The sequence below is a fragment of the Oryza sativa genome, chromosome 12 (assembly GCF_034140825.1).
Source record: "Oryza sativa Japonica Group chromosome 12, ASM3414082v1".
Lineage (NCBI taxonomy): Eukaryota > Viridiplantae > Streptophyta > Magnoliopsida > Poales > Poaceae > Oryza > Oryza sativa.
The window spans coordinates 6,991,267-7,012,828 of NC_089046.1; the positions used below are offsets into that span (position 1 = coordinate 6,991,267).

Sequence of the window (21,562 nt, forward strand, 5' to 3'; positions counted from 1 at the left end):
TCTCTTCACCTACCCTTTTATATATCTAAACCAAACATAGCATCTCTTACTTATTTTCTGCGCTTACTTATTTTTCTCAACCAATCACCATTCAATATTTCAAATTCACCTAGTCATTTAATTTCTTTAAAAAGTGCATCTCCATATATCAAATTAGCGTCTTGCTTTTCATTTACAAGGAGCAAGACCACGACACAGTCCTTAGGTGGTTCGTGCTCCTGCCAATAATGAAATAAAGCTCATGTCTTTCATAACTCGTCCATACTAAGACATTCAACAGGGTCATCACATTGCGATATAGCTGGTTAAGCAGGCTGCCTGGCCCAGCAAGGCATGGGCTCGCCGACGACAACCAGCTATGGTTCGACTCTTGTAGCGAGCCATGTTGTGCCAACTCACGTGCTGAATCCACGGCATAGAAGAGGGCTATGAAAAAGTTTAAATATAGAAAAACTGCTACAGGAGTCGTGTCCGTCCAAGCCCACAAGGCCACAAGGCCCACAACGAGCTTTGGCGTAGGCCGAGGTACGGCCCAGAACATCGTGTTCTCATCTCATGCTATGCTGGAAAAAGTATACTTTGACTCCCTCAACTATCGCCCAAGTATAATTAATTCATGTCCTCCAACCACAAAACTGGATATTTCGACCCCTTCAACTATCAAAACCGGTGCAAACAATGCACCTGGGTGGTTTTGGATGACGTGACGGGCTTGACCGAATCTTTGTCCTACATGGCGCTTACGTGACATTAGAATAAAAACAAAAAATAAAAGGAAATATGTGGGATCCATATTTCATTCACACAAATAAAGTATTGTGGGACCTACTGACATTTGGGACCCACATATCATCCTCCCTCTCCTTCCCTTCTTCCTCCTCCCTCCCCCCTCTCTCCCTTATCTCTCTCTCTCTCCCCCGGCCTTTCTCTTCGGAGGGGATGGCGGTGGGGAGCGGCGGCGGGAGCGGATATGGTGGCGGTAGGGACGGTGGTAGGGAGCGGCGGCGGCGGCGGTACATGGATAAGCTGAAGCGCGCCCTCGATGCTCGCGGCCACGCGCTGCTCGAGATGCCAATGAGCACTGACAAGACGGCGACGAGCTCCTCCCCCTGCGCGAACGGCCGGGAGCTCATCCCAAGCGCGCAGACACCGGCGAGCTCCTCCCCCTGCGCGTGGACGTCCAGGAGCTCCCCAGCGTGCGGACGCCGGCGAGCTCCTCCCCCGGCATGCAAACAGCCGAGAGATCCTCCCCACGCACGGACGCCGACGAGCTCCTTCCGCTGCGCGCGGACGGCCAGGAGCTCCTCCCCCGCGCGCGGACGCCGGCAAGCTCCTCCCTCGATACGCGGACGGCCGGGAGATAGTCCCGCACGCGCGGACGCTGGCGAGCTCCTCCCTCGGCGCACGCATGGCCGGGAGCTCACATGTGGAAAAGATGACATGTGGGGCCCACATGTCCGTGGGTCCCACTGTTTTTTTTGTGAATGACATGTCGGTCCCACAATTTTTTTTTACTCTTGCCAGATAAGCGATACGTCGACGACACGCGAGACGAAGACCGGGTCAACACCGCCACGTGGGCGCCACATCAGCCAAAACCGCTTCCAAAACCAACCAAGAATATAGTTTGCATCGGTTTTGATAGTTGGAGAAGTCGATATGCCCGATTTTATGATTAGAGATCATGAATCATACTCGGGTCGTAGTTGAGGGAGTCATAACTGGGCCAGCCCAACCCCCCCCCCCCAACCCATTTGACCAGCTTTCCATTGTGTCATGTCACAGTACAATCAGGGACAAGAAATGATCCCACAGTACAATCTGGAGCGATGCAAATTCGTCAGAATCAAGGAAGACGTTCAAAGATTATCTTCAGACGACTACTGACAGGATTTAACTTTTATTGTCCATGCACTTGCTTGTCCATGCACTTGCGCAAAATTTACAATGAAATCGTGAATTCTTCATTTGTCCATGCCCTTTTAAAACTTTTGAACACCAAACATTATGCATCTTCTATTCCTGACTTCATTGACTGATCTCAATGGTCTGTATGTCATTGCATCTGGCCAGAACGTCATGTGTTCGTTGTTTTAACAGTTTGTTTTTTTATCAGCTTAACATTAAAATGTAAAAAAACGAAACTATTAACAATTATCGACTTTCAATGGCAAACAAAAAAAAATTGAAGCAATGAAGAACTTTCGAATGCTGCGGAAAAAAAAACAAAGAAGACTGCTCTATCCATAAATGAAAAATCCGAGTTCAAAATCAAAACTTGATCAAACATCAGGATGACAAGAAGATCAAATACATAGTTTAAAAAGGGGATGTAGCAGCTTGTTCGAGGCCGTCACAAAAGAGAGGAAAATCTGAGCGGCACGGAGAACTGCAATCGTTGTCGCCAACCTTCAATCCAAAGATCGCCACTTTATCAGGCCCCTTTGCTCTGCAAATTGGCTTCTTCTTGATTCCTAAACCCCCAGTTTGTTCTTTCCCCTCCAGATTCAAATCCAACCAACACAAATCCACCCCAAATCAAACAAACAACACATAACTCTTTCTTTTGATGGATCCAACAAATACAAATCCACCCCGACTCAAACAAAACAGCACATAACTCTTTCGTTTGATCCATCAAAAGGCATCCAATCTCTCCTTCCTTTGGAAGGAAAAGAAACAACACAAACATGATGCAAAAAAAGAGAGAGAAAAGAATAAGATGCAAAGATTCATCACCCATCTTGTGTTCCATACCACAGGAGATGTTATAAAACCAGCCCCGAAATCGACATCGGTAGCTAAAGGCGGAAGAAAAACGCCATAGGAGATCCAAAACGATGACGACACTGAGACACGATATTTGGTAACGGAGTTCAGCCGTAGCCTACATCTCCGGGGCACTGATTACGGGCACTCCTCCCCGATCCAGCATATACAGCATATCAGAGTTACAACGACTCACGGCCGGTCGACGCCGGCAGCCGCTCCCTCTCGCTATGCTAAGTCGCCATGCGGTTACAACAGGCACGCCCCTCTATTTATGAGAGAACCTAGGATAGAGTCCGACTCATACTCTAGTCCTAATACCTATTACAACTCCAAGTCCTAAACTGTAACCGACTACGTACACATATTCGACACAAACTCTAACAAACTCCACCTTGGCGAATATGCCACGCCAATCCGAATCTGTTACTTGCTCGAACCTCTGTGTACCAGGACTTGAGTTGGTTCTGCCGCAGCTCACGCCGAGCCGCCCGACGAGCCTTCGCCAGGCTCGCCGCCTTCAAGATCGTGCACAGCAACACCAGCATGCCCATCTTCCATGACTCCACCTGCAACAGCACTCCCTTGTAACTTGTACAAACATGAGCTTGTCCTCTCACCAGTCATAACAGTCTTGCCGTCCTTCATGATATTCATGGTCTTCCTATCAGAATCCACCTGATACAACCAACCTATCTCATGTAGGCTCCCAAGCGAAATCAAACTTTTCCTTAGTCCCGGCACGTGTCTCACATCTGAAAGTAGCACCTCGTTTCCATCATACATCTTGAACTTGACATCGCCCACTCCAACAACACGATAACTCGTGTCATCACCCAAGTAAACAACACCAAAATCACCAGATTTGTATGAAGAGAACCACTCCCGCTTCGATGTCACATGATAGGAACTAGCTGAGTCCAACATCCACGCTTCTCCAGACTTCTCGTTAGACACTGTGAGAATCTCATGACTGCTGCTATCTGAATCATCACCACGAGCTGCTAAACTTGCAATGCCATCTTTCCTCTTCTTCAGTAACGGGCAATTCCTCCTTATATGTCCAAACTCATGACACTTATAGCACCGTGCCCCCTTCTCCTTGCTCTTCGACACCCCCGCTTCATGATCATGCTTTGCCTTGACCAGCAAACTCTCAGCCTGAGAAGCCTCCATTGCCTCGTTTTTCTTTGATCTTCTCAAGTCTCGTGCAAGCAACGACGAAATTATCTCAGTTTTGATAGTATCCTTGCCGTGCGTCAGGATAGTCACCACATGTTCATACGATGGTGGAAGCGAGCACAGAAGAATTATGGCCTTGTCTTCATCATCCAGTTTCACATCTAACTTACTTAGATCCACAACCAACTGATTGAAGACGTCCACGTGCTTCCTAAGATCTGACTCCTCTTGCATCTGCAAACCATACAGCTGTTGTTTGAGATACAACTTACTCGTCAGCGACTTGGACATATACAGACTTGTCAACTTGACCCAAATTTCCTTCGACGTTTTTTCATCCATGACCTGGTACATGACAGAATCCGAGAGACTCAAGCGTATTGTTGCAGCTGCCTGCGCCTTCATCTCCTCCCATTTGCCAGCATCCATCTTTTCCGGCATCGTCTCCTCAAGAGCCTTGGATATCCCCTGTTGAGCCAACAGATCCTTCAGCCTCATCTGCCAGAGAACGAAATTCCCGGTGCCATCGAACTTCACCACCTCAAATTTGGAAACCACCGTTGTCGCCATCGACGATAATCAATTTGATCAGCTGTCGACCTGATTAAATTGATCTGCCTTGATTTAATTGACCCACCGACTAAACTTGCACAGTCACCGGCCGGACAAAACCACCTTTTTCTTTTTTCTCCAGGAAAAAAAACCGGTCGGTTTTATTTTCCCAGTCAAAAAACCAGTCAACCAACGGTCAGATCAGATCGATCCAGATCGAGCCGATCTCTTCCTCCACGCGCCTGTCTCGCTCCCTGCCTCCACGCGCTTCTCCCCAATGCGGCGCCGCCTCTGTGCCGAAGCCGTCGCCCACCACCACTGCCTCCCGCCGATGTCCTGCCTGCGCCAACCCCGCGAGGAGCCGCCGCCCACCGACCTCGGGAAGCCGCCGCCTCTGCGTCTCTGGCCCCGCAAGGAGCCGCCGCACCGCCGGCCTTGGGGAATCCGCCGTCGTACCAGGGAGCTCTGCCGCCGGAGTCCTCGACGCCAACTCCTCATCCGGGAGCCGCCGCCGCCGCCGCAAGCTCCTGCCCGAGCTCCGATGAACGCCGCCGAGTACCACGCCGCCGCGCGCCACCTGCAATGACGCCTCCAGCTGCCCGTGAACTCGCCGCCCCAAACCACGCTGCCCACGAAATCGGAGGTAAGATCTCGCCCTTGCCTTGTGGTTTGTTTCGATTGCTTCATTGCAATCCCGTGGTTCCTTTGCTGCTTTTATTTGGGGAGAACACCCGATTTAGTGTCCAAATCAAAACCGTATCGTAATCCCTCCCGTGTTGAACTCGGTATCCATCCAGCTTGTCTTCGGTCATGTCCATGCCGTGACCGACACATAGATAACTCCATGGCCGAGTCTTCCTCTGCATCACGAATCCGACAACCACCAAACCTTGCATGTCCTAGCTCAGCCCGCTCCTTCTCGGCATCACCCTGATCTCCGCCACCGGCTCGGCTTCGACGCAAAACGCGCACACCGCCGCGACCCTGACCTCCTGGGCTTCTTTGTATCTCCAGCGGAACCTAGCACCACCGCCAAACACCACTTGCCGACTACACCAATGGCTAGTGCCACTGATCTGTTGTCATCGTGATTTTCTTGATCTGTGCTAGAAACAGTAGAACCAGACCTCTCTAGGGTTGGAACCAGCACAGATGCTAGTCTAGACGCCCTACGCTTAGTTCTGCCATCCACCGCTAATACGCCGCCTTTGAAGCAATTCCAGTGTGCAAATACCTGTCAACACCTCCAAAACAACCTATAGGATCCACCCGCTTCGACATCCGATTGAACACCATCAATCTAGTCGCGAGCCGAAGTCGACAAGTCGCATGCCGTCTTCCCAGCCGCCGAACGACCCGAGCGCTACGTCTAGCCATCTCCCTGTCGAACGCAACTCATCGAAAGGCCCGGGCCACCCCACCCAGAGTGTTCGAATCCACCGATCGAGAACGCCGATCGCCTCCAGCTTCAATCAACCCGAGCGTGCGGCCGCACGTCTCCCTGTCGAGTAGCTCACCGGAAAGTCCGGGCCACCCGCCCGAAGTGTCCGACCCACTGATTAGTTTGCCAATCGCTTCCACCGCCATCAACCCGAGCACCACGTCTAGTCAACTCCCTGTTGAAAGCAGCCATCGACGGTTCCGGCCGCTGCCAGAAGTGTTCGATCCACCGATCAAGACTCCGTTGATCGTCGCCGTGCTCCACCTTGCGCCAATGCCCCTCCCTAGGCATTACAGCAGGCTACGCGGTGTGGAGCACCTCCATCGCGCCTCTACCATGGACCTCCTGCTGGCTCTGATACCACTTGTTATAAAACCAGCCCCGAAATCGACATCGGTAGCAAAAGGCGGAAGAAAAACGCCATAGGAGATCCAAAACGATGACGACACCGAGACACGATATTTGGTAACGGAGTTCAGCCATAGCTTACATCTCCGGGGCACTGATTACGGGCGCTCCTCCCCGATCCAGCATATCAGTGTATCAGAGTTACAATGACTCACGGCCGGTCGACGCCGGCAGCCGCTCCCTCTCGCTATGCTAAGTCGCTATGCGGTTACAACAGGCACGCCCCTCTATTTATGAGAGAACCTAGGATAGAGTCCGACTCATACTCTAGTCCTAATACCTATTACAACTCCAAGTCCTAAACTGTAACCGACTACGTACACATATTCGACACAAACTCTAACAGGAGAAACAGGATGAAAGGAACGAAAGATGCATGAGGAACAAATTGTTGCTATCTGGATCGATCACAAAGCAATCGAGGCGCAGGTGAGGTGGCGGAGGGAGGGAAAGAGAGACTCTGGATGGGTTATGAAGGTGGCTGGGTATTTATAGGGAAGCAAAGGTTCGCAAGCGAAACCCTAACCCTCGCGTGCAGATTTAGTTGGGCCACCGAGGGATCTCACGTTGGCACCACGTCAGCCAAAATTGCCTTCCAAACCACCGAGGGATCTTGCTTGCATTGGTTTTGACAGTTCAAGGACCTCCCTATCTGGTTTTAGGGTTGAAGGATAAAAATCGGATTCAGTATAAAGTTAAGGGACCTGAGATGAACTTATTTCATTCGTAAACGATCCTCCCTTACTGGGCTTTGTAAATGGGCCTCCCAGCGTAATAGGCCACGACTCTGACAAGCTTTTTGCTCGATTTTTTTTGGAGGAAAAGTCCACTTTGGGTTCTCAACTAAAGAAGAGCATCACCAACAGATTGGTTCCCAATCCTAGATTTTGGGGATAAATGGGTAAAATTCAGCTCCAACAGATTCTGCTAAAAAATTGGAGTTCCCTTCCCCAGGTTTTTGGGTCTCTATTTGTAGGGGTGCGCAAGCCGAACCCAATCCCTCGCATTCTTCGGCTTTCCGCTGCTTCGATTCATTCCCGCGCCAATGTCACCAGGTAAGCATAGTATAAAAACTCGGACCGGAGCTTGACCCGGCGGACCTTTCGGTTCACCGGTCCGCCGGTCTGACCGATGAACCGGCGGTTCAACCGTGATTTTTTACGTATATGTATAGTGCATGTTTGCTAGTAGTCACAAGTGATATACTGGCAAGATGGTCAGCGAGATGTAACCTCAACCCACAGACCTGAGGTCGATTCCCAAGTACGCACCCATTTTTGCCAAAAAATTCGATGATATGGACCATACTGGGCCTCTCATTGGCCCATTACAAACCTTCACTGGTCCAACCATAGGCGGTTTAATCTCCGGTTCAATACAGAACCGTCCGGTTCAGCCGGTTCACAGCGGTTCGAATGCATGTCCAGTCTTTATAAGCTACCGAACCATGAGAGGCTCTGGTTCCGGTTTTTTCCGGTTCAACCGTCGGGCCGGTCCGGTTTTTTCCATTATGCAGGTAAGTCGTCGTGTACTCATCCGCCGCCACCTCGGCCTGCTTCGCTGCCTATGGCATCTTCCCGATTCCGGCCAGAAATCACCCGCTGCTCCCCCAAGAACCTCCACCGGCTTGATGAGGCCCCCACCGCCACCTATACATAGCCGCCATTGCCAGGGACGCGCGGGCGACATCGGAGAGAGTCGACCACCCGAGAACCATTTGGGACGATCATGCAGATGGTCACAATGACCACGATTAGGCCGGAGCCGATCTATCGGCGGATTGCGACGAAGAAATTTTGGTGCGCCTGTCGAAGAATCATTGAACAACCAAGGCGGTTGATCCCCAAACTTTTGTTTATCTTGTCGATTAACAGTAATTGTATTTGTTGTCATTCTTAAAATTATTCATTTCACTTCTGGTAAATCTCCAAGTGGTATTATGTTTGTGTTGTACTGAACCATATCTGTATGTAATAAACCATTTAGATACTGTTTTTGCTCCCTATGGTAGTGAAGGTACTGTTGGAAATTTTCATGTTTTGAGCAAGCCATGACCCTATGGCTCAGAGGAAAGAAGTTTTAGAGCACAAGTTAATGAGAACTTTTTGCTCCCTATGGTAGTGAAGGTACTGCTGATTGCTTCTGTTGCTGCTGCTAGAGAACTTTTTCTCCTGCTCCTGCTGGAGATATTTTTGCTGCTGCTGGAGTTTGCTTATTACTGCTTTTTGCTGGTCTTGCTACTGCTGGCGCCGGTGTTGTTCGTGCACGATACAAGGGCGCGCGATGTAGAGGGACGATAGATCACGTAACAGGGATAAGATCTGAATCACGCGGGACCCGGGAAGAGGAAGAATAAAATAATTTCTGTTAGTAGTTTTGTATGGGTACACTTTTTTGTTTTAGGGAGTTGATTTTGCCAAATCTCTTGGAAAGAGAACCAGGATTCCCATAAACAGAATTTTGGGTATGAGATTTAGCAACTCTGTTGGTGATAATATTAGTAGACATCAGTTAATCCTGACTTCACATAATTTTACCTGGCTGACTCATCTGCTCGTCGTTCCAACTTCCAACCTGTATTAAATCGACAGGCCATTCGTTTGGTTCAAAGGACCATTTCTTGTCGCGGTAATATGACCAAACTGAGTCTTAATCGAGAGGTTCGCGTTTGATTATTTCAGTAGTATCTCTATTTTACATTTTGTTCGACATCGCCAATTACGAGTTTTCAAAACAATATAAATTTATTTCTCACTATAAATTAACAGTTGTCGATTTGAAAATGCAAACAAAAAAACAAACGAAGTACTTCATAGAGATATAGCGGCGGTTCTTGCAAGTGAGATCCAATCTCAAACAATCCAAAAGCCTAAATCAGCAAAAAAAAAAAAGACAAAATTGCTCTGGCCATAAATCTGAGCCCAAAATCAAGACCCAATCAAAACAAAAACAAAAGATTGCTCTGGCCATAAATCTGAGCCCAAAATCAAGACCCAATCCAAACAAAAGATACAATCAAGAAAGTGGATGTAGCAGCTTGTTCGAGGCCGTCACAAAACAGAGAAAATCTGAGCGGCACGGAGAACTGCGTTTGTTCGTTGTCGCCAACCTTCAATGCAAAGATAGCCACTGCATCTGGCCCCTTTGCTCTGCAAATTGGCTTTCTTCCTGATGATTCCTACAACCCCAATTCCAAATACTACAAGAAACCCAACACATCCAAAATCTACCCAGATCAGCAACTCGTTTCGGCTCAATGGCAAACGAAAGAAATCACATAAACAAGTTGCCTGACTGACTGAAACAACACAAAAAATGGAAAAACAGATCAGACAAGGCAAGAACCGATGGAAGATTCACCATGGACAGAAGGAAGATCCAAATACGAGACGCGAAGCAATGGAGGCGGAGCAGTGCGGGGGAGGCGGGACGATGGATTGACGGTGGCTTGGAGGAGCTATTTAAATAGGGGGCAGGTGGGTTGAGAGAGCGAAACCCTAATCCTCTTGTGCGGTTCCAGTTGGGCTAGATGGGCTTTCTCATGGCCCAGATAGCTAAAACGAAATTATGGGCTCGGTATTCTCTACCAGTAGAGAAAGAGCGGCAGGCGGATTTACGATGGAATTCTTTGGATTTTTTTTATTTTCATTTTTTATTAAAATATTTTATCTCTACTATGAAGAACGTATTACCTCCATACCAAAATAATTGCAATTCTATATTGTTTAGCATATATTAAGGTTTGAGAAGAAAGACTATGGTGCCCCTCATTAAATGGTGTTTATGCGAGAGTGGGAAGATGGTTGAGGGTAAAATAGGGAGAAATTTGAATGAGAGATGATTGATGGGGCAATTAGTACTATAGAATTGCAATTATTTTAGGACAAATTTTGAATCCTAGAAATACAATTATTTTGGGACGGAGGTAGTATTATCTTAACTAACTTTTTTAATTAATCGTCACTTTTCTGTTTCGTCCGTTTTTCGTTCGTCACATCAAATTTGACTAGATCTAGCGTCCGCTTTGTTCACGATCCCCTCCACCCTCCGTACTTCCTTCGTCAGTCTCTCCTAAAAAAGGGACCGAATCTAACCCCGTCCGTCCTATATAAAATTTAGGAATAAGTTCACTTTGGGTCCTCTATTTGTCGCCCAGTCCGATTTTCGTCCTTAGATAGCAAAACCAGGTACGACCCGTCCTTCAACGAAAACCAAGCAAACAAGATCTCTCGGTGGTTTTGAAGGTGGTTTTGGCTAACGTGACGCCTACGTGGCTTGTTTGACTACTCCTCCGTCCCACGTGTCATTGACGTGGCGCTTACGTGGCAATTATATCTCGAAGAAATAATAAACCATAGGCCCACCTGTTAGCTACACACAAAAGAATAATTTAAAAATAGCAGGGCCCACGTGGGCCCACATGTCAGCGTCAAAACAATAAATATGGTGAGGCCCATGATGTCTTCTTAATTGGGGTTAATTACCACTACTAATATGCCCGTGCTAAACGCTACGGTGCAATTCCATTATCTTTAATAACTTTTAAAGTTTCATGTTAGGAAAAAAAATATATGATATGTTCACCGTATCAGCTCAACTTTCTATATTTTCCCCCTCCCTGTTAATATTTACCTCTCTATCTGTCCGGATTCAATTTTTTCCTCGGTATAATCAAGCTGTGGAGCTGTGTTCTCCAGAAAGAAATCCCTCCCACCACATGTAAAATGGAACGATGAATTAACACAATTAGCTAAAAAAAACTTTAAAAATGGATTAATATATATATTTAAAAAATGCCCCGTCTAATAGTTTAAGAAGTGTGCACGCATGACCTTTCGACGACAAAGAGACAGCGTGAGTGCAATTTGGAGAGACGGGGGCGGTGGCGCTTTAGGCAGCCGCGCGTTGCTGGAGATCAGCAGGAGGGATGGCGGCGTGACTACAGATTGACCTCTGACCATCAAATTAAATATGAATAACTCATCATCTCTTTGAAACAAGGGGCGCTTCTGGTTTTGTGCGTGCTTGAAACCACTTTGTATTCTCCATATTACCATATCTATAGAACCTTGTGGTGTACAAAAACCGATCCAAAGAACATCTGCCTGGGTTCATCTGGTGCCCAACATAGTTCTTTCGAAATTGTTACAGGTCATTAAATGATGACATGAGCACTGATTGCAGCTATCGATGCCTCAAAAAATCCTAAGCTATTATTAGAGGGGCATCAAGCATACAGAGTAATGTTGAAAGGAGAGGCTAAGTGGCTATGGAGAAGAGAAATTCCACTGACCGCTTCTTCATCGTCAATCTCCAGCCACCGCTGGCCTTCGTGAGCCATTTTGCCGCTTCGCCCACAGTTGTCCAGCAGGAACTCAACCGCTGGGCGCTACCAGTCGTCGCACAACCATCTCGGTCGGAAGTGCTGGGTTGCTTCTAACTAAAATTACTAAAGAAAATCTGGTCATGAATTGCACAACTTGAAGTCCATGTTAAAGAGGCCAAATCAGTATGGTTTTTATATTTTATTCTTTGGCTTCATAATACACTAGAGAGTTGAGCATGACGATATTAACTAAATGAGCCTTTATCATCTGGGCGTGGTATATATGCTTTTTATATAAGATAAAAAAATGTTCTTTAATTACAACTATCTACATATCTCAATGTCTACTTGGGTAACACGCAGCATTCTAGCTGAACAATATCCTTCCAAGCTCAAACTAATCATCAGAAAGGACGAATGAAAATAATTTGTTCCTTAATATATCTATTTTCTCATGATCAAGAACAACTTTAATATTTATGTTGAAATCGATTACCAGATAATAACCTGCAGCGCATCTAATGGCAATATGGGTTTCATAACATCAAAAGATATCGGGTTTGGAAATGTTTCACCCAAACATCCTGATGAAATGCATTGATGCATGGTGGGGTGAGAAAGGCTAGCTTTTGGGGTGAGAAAGACCCTTTACGATCCTACAGCTACTACCACGTGCGACACTGATGATTGATAGTTTGTCTAATTAATTGTATACCCTGTGTCAATTTGTGGAACACTTTGATCGACATTAAAACCATAGAGATTTTTTCCTCCATTAATTCTTTCCGCGCTTAAAATATGGAGATTGTACATATGTAAGGGCAAATTGCTAGTGAAAATAAACATATGATGAAAACAGGTATCCTAGTGGACACACCGAGTTAATTAGTCTCAGAATTCCTAGTGGACACAGGAGTGTGTAGCCAAAGCACCCTTAAACATAAACATCAAAGCAAATCAATGTTAACTCCAATACCAATACTGCGCTACATTATTGAATATCCATTTGCTACTTCCTCTGTCCAAAATTATAGTTATTTCTAGAGTTTAAATTTGTTCTAAAATATAACAATCTCTCCACCTACCCTCTTATATATCTAAACCAAACATAGCATCTCTTACTTATTTTCTGCGCCTGCTTATTTTTCTCAGCCAATCATCATTCAATATTTCAAATTCACCTACTCATTTAATTCCTTTAAAAAGTGCATCTCCATGTATCAAATTAGCGTGTGTTTGGTTCAAGAGATAGGATGAGTTGAGTTGGGTCGAACTTATTTTTGAGGATGTTTGGTTTAAATATAAGTGGGATGGGATGGTCGCTGAAAAGTAAGTCTCCAATCCAATCCATTTTTCTCGCTCACTAATATGTGGGTAATCCTTAAAATTAGGATCATCTCATCCCCGTACCAAACGGAAAGATGGGACATTCCCATCTAAAACAGAGATGAGTATAACCCATCCAACTTCATTAAAAAAAGTGTCTTGCTTTTCATTTACAAGGAGCAAGACCACGACACAGTCCTTAGGTGGTTCGTGCTCCTGCCAATAATGAAATAAAGCTCACTTTCATAACTTGACCATACTAAGACATTCAACAGGGTCATCACATTACGATATAGCTGGTTAAGCGGGCTGCCTGGCCCAGCAAGGCATGGGCTCGCCGACGACGACCAGCTATGGTTCGACTCTTGTAGCGAGCCATGTTGTGCCAACTCACGTGCTGAATCCACGGCATAGAAGAGGGCTATGAAAAAGTTTAGGAAAAAGTCCACCAAAGGTCCCTCAACTTGTCATCGGGTTACAAAATTATCCCCCAACCGTAAAACCGGATACAACGCATCCTCCGACTTATAAAACCAGTGCAAAGTAGATCCCTTGGTGGTTTTAATCCCGGTTTTGTCCCACGTGGCTGCCAAGTCACCGTGGGACCCATGTAGGCCCCACATCTCAGGATGCCACGTCAGCAACTACTCTCTTTTCCCCTCTCCTCTTTCTCTGTTTCTCTCCTTCCTTCCTTCCTTCCTTCCTCTCGCCTCTGCTCTCGCACAGGCGGCGGCGCGCGCGGCCCGCGGCCTGAGGGTGGTGTGGCCGGTGGCGGCGCGAGCTCGCCGGCCTCCGCGTCCCCCTCGTGCGGTCGAAGATGGTGGCGCGCAGCTGTGGCCAGCAGGGGAGGCGGAGGAGGTACGAGCGGACGCCCTCGCCACCGATGACGAGGTCCGTGCTGCTCACTAGCTCGCACGCCTCGTCGTCGTCGACGCTAGCCACCTCAGTCCGGTCCGGCCGCCGCCCACCGGTCATAATCCTTTCTTGCTTTTCTCTTTTCTTCCTCTCTTTCTTGCGGCCGCAGGTAGACGACGCAGTTGAGTGCCATGATTTGCGCCGCCATCCCCCACAGCTGTCGTAGCTCCGACGCCACCGATGGCAGTCCTCCCCGTCCTCATCCATCCACCGCGCCCATACTGCCGACACCGACGGCTCGCTTGCTCCCGCGTCGCCCGTCATCAGCCCCGGACCTCCTCCGCACCCGCGACCGTAGGCGAGGAGGCCGACGGCGAGCACGCGCGCGAAGATGGTATGTTCTTCACGACTTCACCGGTGCATAAGCTTTTGAAACTCCATACCTGGTGCAATGCAAACAAGATGGATGATAAACTCTTTACTCGCTGATACCTGATCTTTGCAGTAATGAAATGCACAAGGTCAGTAAAACACTTAATCATTTAAGGATGAGAAAGATTTGTTCTGGAACTATGCTTTCCCCTTTTTTTTTTTTCTCAGGTTTGTTCCATGCATGTAGCTGCTTTCAGATTTCACCGTTCTTTAGAGTAGTTTTCAGTTCCACGGTAAATCTCAAATTCCAACTAAGAGTTCACAGCTTCTCGTGATTAGCATCCTAGTTTGAACGTATACGTGCCATTTTAATGTTGTGTGACAATAATTCAGAGCAAAAGACTGCCAAAGTTATAAACTATATATATCACAGTCTTTCACCGCTAATGATGGAGGCAAATAGCAGCGGAGAGGATGGGTGCTTCACTGCTTCCTTTTTTTTTAGCAGTGTATGCTGTACTAGCAGCGCTTTGTTTGTTGCTGTCGCCGCCCCCGCTTCAATCCCTCCCGTGACTCACCGGACTGGCACCACGTGAAGAGGAAGGAGGCGGGGCCGACGAGGGGGACGGGGAAACCGGAGAGCTCACCTGCTTCCCTGGCCCTGGGCCTGCCCCATCCTCCCCGTCGTCGCCCACGCCCAACTCCTCTCCACCGGCCGCTGCCCATTGCGCCTCTCCGCCCGGCGCCGGACGACAACTTGGTGATGGCGGCATGGGCCTCGCCCTCGATGGCGGCGGCGATGCATCGTGCCTCGGCGGCGCCCAGGGGTATCCCGCATGCCTTGGCGTTGACGGCGAGGCGGCGCCCCACCAACCGGCCGGCCCGCCCAAGAGGAGAGAAGTGAGAGAGAGAGAGAGGGGAGGAAAAGGAGAGGAAGGGAAAAAGAGAGGGTGATGACGTGGCATCTGACATGTGGGGCCTACGTGGGTTCCACGCTGATTCAGCCGCCACGTCAGATAAAACCAGGGTTAAAACCACCGAGGGACCCAAAATAAACGGTTTTATAAGTTAAGGGATGTTATATATCTGGTTTTGCGGTTGGGGGATGATTTTGTAACTCGATGACAAGTTGAGGGACCTTTGGTGTACTTTTTCTAAAAGTTTAAATATAGAAAAACTGCTACAGGAGTCGTGTCCGTCCATGCCCACAAGACCACAAGGCCCACAACGAGCTTTGGCGTAGGCTAAGGTACGGCCCAGAACATCGCGTTCTCATCTCATGCCGTGCCGGAAAAAGTATACTTTGACTCCCTCAACTATCGCCCGAGTATGATTCATGTCATCCAACCACAAAACCAGGTATATCGACTTGTTCAACTATCAAAACCGGTGCAAACAATGCCCCTAGCTAGGTGGTTTTGGATGACGCGGCGCATACGTGGCGGTCTTGATCGAATCTTTGTCCTACGTGGCGCTTACGTGGCATTAGAATAAAAACAAAAAAATAAAACGAAATATGTGGGATCCATATGTCATTCACACAAATAAAGTATTGTGGGACCCACTGACATGTGGGACCCACATGTCATCCTCCTTCTCCTTCCCTTCTTCCTCCTCCCTTTCCCCCGCTCTCTCTCTCTTATCTCTCTCTCCCCCGCCCTTTCTCTTCAGTGGGGATGGCGGTGGGGAGCGGCGGCGGCAGCGGACGGGAGTGGAGGCCGTGGTAGGGAGCGGCAGCGGCGGCGGTGGCAGGGAGTTGGCACAAATTTTTGTTTTGTTTTTTTTTTGTTTTTACTCTTGTGCCAGATAAGCGACACGGTGGGACGAAGACCGGGTCAACACCATCACGTGGGCGCCACGTCAGCCAAAACCGCTTCTAAAACCACACAAGGATATAGTTTGCATCGGTTTTGATAGTTGAAGGAGTCGATATGCCCGGTTTTGTGGTTGAATGTCATGAATCATAGTCATAGTTGAGGGAGTCAAAGTATACTTTTTCTGCCGTGCCCGACTGGCTACTGTAGCATCATAACTGGGCCAGCACAACCCATTTGACCAGCTTTCCATTGTGTCATGTCACAGTACAAACCAGAGACACGAAAAGATCGGAAAATGCTTCAATCCGGTCGACCGATCTCCAAAAAAAAAAAAATCGGACCTCTCACTATGACTTTGATGCATGTGGCCTTTTTGTCAGATCCTACATATGCTTCCTTACTGAGCAGCATACATGAAGGAGAAAGGACACGAGGTACTTGCATGGATATAACACCCTTTTAGCAAACTTGAAAATGATTTTTCTTCTAGATTACTTATCCAATTCATGATCCGATTACATCATAGTATTCGTTACAATTAAATCTTTACAACAAGATCCCACATGACTATATTATAATAAAAAACATACATATGTTTCAACCAAATAAATTTAATGTTTCACATGTGAGAATAAGATGTTTTAGTTGACATTTTGTTATGTTGCATATATTTAATTAGTGTCGCAATGTATATATCTCTCTTTATTGTATCACATGGTGCTATTTGTATGTTTCAGTAAGTAGTTTATTATCTTTCACTGGTTTATTTGTAAATGTTGCATATGTGTTGGTTGAGTGATTCAATAAGTATTCACTAGTTAATTAAAAATATTTCACAAGGTATCATTCATATGTTTCAGCAAATATTAAAAATGTTGCGAATATTATACGATTGGATTATACTATCATATTTGTTGTAATTAAATCTTTATAACAAGGTCTCACATGATTACATTCTGATAAATTTTAATTTTAGCTTATTTTTGTGTTGCGGTTGATTTTTTTTGAATGTTGCACACTAATTTATTTGGATGCTCCAATAAATATTTTCTGATGTTTCTTTAGTTCATTTTGCAAATGTTGCATGTCATATTATGTATATGTTTCAGCAAGTGTTACTTTATGTTTCAATAGTTACAACTCGATGTTTCATATACATGTGCTATAAAAATATTTCAAGAAAATCAAGTCTTTGTAAATATATAGTATTTATCATACTATTTTCTTTTGTGTTTCATTTGTTAAGATTCAATGTTTCGTGTAGTAATTATTAGTGTTTCAATGATATTAAATATTATATCTCTTTGAAACATTATTAGAAGCGAGTTGAAACATTTGACCTCAAGTGCTGAAACATTTTTTTATAGCCGATGAAACAACCGTGTGTAGCTACATGCATGCAGCAGAGCCATGTGAATAGCACACACTAACCCAAAGTAGCGTCCGATTTTTCGTAATCCATCAGACGTCCGATCCCTAGTTCTCTCCGAAATGATCCCACAGTACAATCTGGAGCGATGCAAATTCATCAGAATCAAGAAAGACGTTCAAAGATTATCTTCAGACGACTACTGACAGGATTTAACTTTTATTGTCCATGCACTTGCGCAAAATTTACAATGGAATCGTAAATTCTTCATTTGTCCATGCCCTTTTAAACTTTTGAACACCAAACATTATGCATCTTCTATTCCTGACTTCATTGACTGGTCTCAGTGGTCTATATGTCATTGCACCTGTATGCCAAGCCAGAAGGTCATTCGTTCGTTGTTTTAACAGTTTGTTTTTTTTATATCAGCTTGACATTAAAATGTAAAAAGAAAGGAAACTATTAACAGTTGTCGACTTTCAATGGCAAACAAAAAAAATTGAAGCAATGAAGAACTTTCGATATGCTGCGGGAAAAAAAAAAGAAGACTGCTCTATCCATAAATGAAAAATCCGAGTTCAAAATCAAAACTTGATCAAACATCAGGATGACAAGAAGATCAAATACATAGTTTAAAAAGGGGATGTAGCAGCTTGTTCGAGGCCGTCACAAAACATAGGAAAATCTGAGCGGCATGGAGAACTGCAATCGCGGCCGCCAACCTTCAATGCAAAGATCGGCACTTTATCCGGCCCCTTTGCTCTGCAAATTGGCTTCTTCTTGATTCCTAAACCCCCAGTTTGTTCTTTCCCCTCCAGTTTCAAATCCAACCAACACAAATCCACCCCGAATCAAACAAACAACACATAACTCTTTCGTTTGATCTATCAAAAGGCATCCAATCTCTCGTTCCAAAGTCTTTCGTTTGATCTATCAAAAGGCATCCAATCTCTCCTTCCTTCGGAACGAGAAGAAACCATAAACATTATGGGAAAAAAGAAAAGAATAAGATGCAAAGATTCATCACCCATCCTGTGTTCCATACCACAGGAGAAACAGGATGAAAGAAACGAAAGAAAGATGCATGATGAACAAGTTGTTTTTTTTTACCAGGATGATGAACAAATTGTTGCTATCTGGATCGATCGCAAAGCAATCGAGGCGCAGGTGAGGCGGCGGAGGGAGGGAAAGAGAGACTCTGGATGGATTATGAAGGTGGCTGGGTATTTATAGGGAAGCAAAGGTTGGCAAGCGAAACCCTAACCCTCAGGTGCAGATTTAGTTGGGCCGGATGGGCCTTTTCTGGACCAATTCGTAAAGGAATAAGTTCACTTTGACCAATTCAGTTTTGCGGTTCAGGCTTATGAATCAGATTCGGTTTACTTTTAAGGAAGTCAAAGTGAACTTATTCTATATAAGTAAAGGGTTGATAGGGTTCTAGGCTGCCTTGCTTCGCCGCCGCCAGTATACTCTACGACCAATTCAGAAGAGACTGCCGAGGGGAAGGGAAGGGTGGGGAGGGGAGACGAGGCAGATGCAAGGCCTTTCATGCTCGATCCTTAGACGACTCGGTCGACGCTCTGTCGTAGGCTTCTTCATCTGTTCTGCTCCGCCTAAAGCGGTTGCGCGACGAGCTGCTCTACTCATTGCGACACCATCAGCACTGCAGAGTCCACTTTCCCGGTTTTTTCTTGTCTCCTTCCGTTTCTTAATTTAGAAATTGAATCCTGAGAGTTGAATTTTTCATGTAACAATATATTTATATCTTGCTAAATAAAATGCCCGTGTGTTGCAACGGGTGAAGTTTATTTTAATCTTATTATTGTTATATGGTTTAGTTAAGATGAAATTCACTGTGGGAGTTCGCTTGGATATATATATTTTTAGAAAATCACGAGCTGTAGTTAGGAGTCCGATCGTCTCAAGTTAACATGCAAGTTTTTCTAAACAGATTTCTTATATAGTTCCTTCTGTATTAACAAAAGTGAACGATATTAAAAACCGACTCAAATACGGATATGTATTTTCAAAAGCAAACAAACTTAAAAACCGACTCATACACGGATGACGTACCAAAATACCGGCAAAAACACCTTCAATTTTTTTAATAGTAGAGATTTGAGCTGGATGCTAAAGATTGGCCTTTTTTTTTTTGTTCTTTTGTGCTAGATTCGCTTTAGGACCCTGCAGTATGCAACGCTATTTGGGATCTGAAAGTGAGAACAAGCCGGGTAATAAGCGGGATTGCACAACCACGGGGTTCCAACCTAGCAGGCTAGCAGCAATCCCATGAACTAAATTCGGCTTGGTAGCAGCAACAAGATTCACCTACCGATTAAGGATGTTACAGAGGGCAATTACAAGGCTACGGATGTTGAGGTTATTGGGAGCATTCACACTGTTGATGAAGATGTCTGGCATCCATACGTTTATATATATAGCAGTCACCGTGATGATACTATATACAAGAACGAGCGTTATTGGGATTCTGTTTTTTGTATTGATGTCACTAACCGTGAAGAGAGTAAGTGATTCCAACTTCTTCTCCTGGCATTTTGTTTTTACGATTTTTTAGTGATTTAATTAATAACTTTAGTCATGGATAATTCTTAGTTCACCCTGGACCATCAGAATGTTAACAGCATGGAGCAAAGCATAGTTTACTTTGCAATATTTATTTATTTGTCTACTAAAAATAGCTAACAATAGTACCAATGTGATCTTTTCTTAAGCTCAAGTGGAGCCAATGAGATTCTCGGTGACTGAAAGATGCAAACCCAATCCGGAAAATTGTCAGTACCATTCGACTTGTGGGATGATGCAAGTTTTCTCACTGAAGTTGGCTAAAACTACTACAAACAGTAGCCCAATACAGTTATATGGATACATTGCAGCACGAGATGTTGTGGATTCAATGCTTAATTTTGTTTTCAATCGCAGCAGAGATGATCCCATTGTTGTGCAGCAGGTACACACCTATACTTATCTGCAATAATTTTATGATACGTGCATAGAAGACGTGTTTGAAATATTCATACTTCTGATAGCATACAACCACTTAATCTCTTAAATTATAATAACAAGGATAGACCATCGAGTATAAAGGATAGAGAATGGATAAGTTTATTCATAGAGTTGTTCCTTAAAATAAATAGTTTATATTATACATAGAGTTGTTCCTTAATACATACTTTTTTTATGTTGTACATAGTTTATATTATGTGAATATTTGCAATTTTTTTACCAAAATATTTGCATATTTCATATGAAGTTATCAAGAAAATCTTGCAGCCGTTGCACAAGAATCTCAGTTCCTTTTGGATGCTGCAAAATGATCTGAAAATTTATTGCATACCTCTCACCAATGGCATAAATTAGATGCTACCAAATGTTTATGTGTCCTAATATAATCCCCCCAAAACTCCAATTTTCTCCAGCTGGTAAGATTAAACATCCAGTAGCATTACAAAGTCCAGTACTCTTAGAGCAAACATGCAGCACCTATAGATTTCAGTGGTTCACAGTGCCTGCTATACTTGGTACACTTTGTGCCATTTCAATTACCAGGTTTACACTAACATCTCCTTATTTGGTGTTTTATCACTTTCTACACAAAAATAAATATCTGTCCTGCACTAAAGAGAAACCTCTATCCAGATGAAAAAAGTACCGTCGCTTATTTTATTTCTCCAGTGTGTCCATGCTCTTTGTAATGAAGCTAGACTGAACTATAGACGAACTAAAATTGTGTATCTGTGATATGGATTGGTTCTTCATCATCCGCAGTCCTAGTCATCACAACTCTTTCTTCTTTTGGACACATATGAACCAAGTTTTAGCTGTTTGGTGTACCTTTACAACAACCAACTATTTTCCTTGTAAATAATTTCTTTTATATAATACAACACTGCTGGGCAAGGTCTGGTAGTAATTTTGATTAAAAAAAGCAATAACCAAATCAAACAGAATCCATGCATCAATCTTTCTAAATCAGAGAAGGCCACAATGTATCAAACATGCACAGGGCATGGTATAGGCTGAGTTTGGTTGTTTACTTTCCCAACTCACCTATTTCGTTTTTAAAGTTGCTTTAAAAAAATCATATTAATCTATTTTTTTTAAAAAAAAGGTTGTTCCATTTTGCG

General features: G+C 45.1%; 1 long non-coding RNA gene and 3 other non-coding genes across 4 annotated transcripts; 1 reads left to right on the forward strand and 3 right to left on the reverse strand.

Annotated features, from left to right (window-relative positions):
• Positions 1-2,329: 2,329 nt before the first annotated feature.
• Positions 2,330-2,450, reverse strand: LOC112937521 (small nucleolar RNA snoR86). Its single transcript, XR_003240186.1, has one exon. It is a non-coding gene; the product is annotated as a small nucleolar RNA snoR86 (small nucleolar RNA).
• A 6,928-nt stretch (positions 2,451-9,378) lies between these two features.
• LOC112937519 (small nucleolar RNA snoR86) lies at positions 9,379-9,502 on the reverse strand. Its single transcript, XR_003240184.1, has one exon. It is a non-coding gene; the product is annotated as a small nucleolar RNA snoR86 (small nucleolar RNA).
• Positions 9,503-13,700: 4,198 nt separating this feature from the next.
• LOC136354851 (uncharacterized) lies at positions 13,701-14,429 on the forward strand. Its single transcript, XR_010738703.1, has 2 exons — positions 13,701-13,895; positions 14,029-14,429. It is a non-coding gene; the product is annotated as an uncharacterized lncRNA (long non-coding RNA).
• Positions 14,430-18,059: 3,630 nt separating this feature from the next.
• On the reverse strand, positions 18,060-18,180 carry LOC112937523 (small nucleolar RNA snoR86). The gene has a single exon (XR_003240188.1). It is a non-coding gene; the product is annotated as a small nucleolar RNA snoR86 (small nucleolar RNA).
• Positions 18,181-21,562: the final 3,382 nt, after the last annotated feature.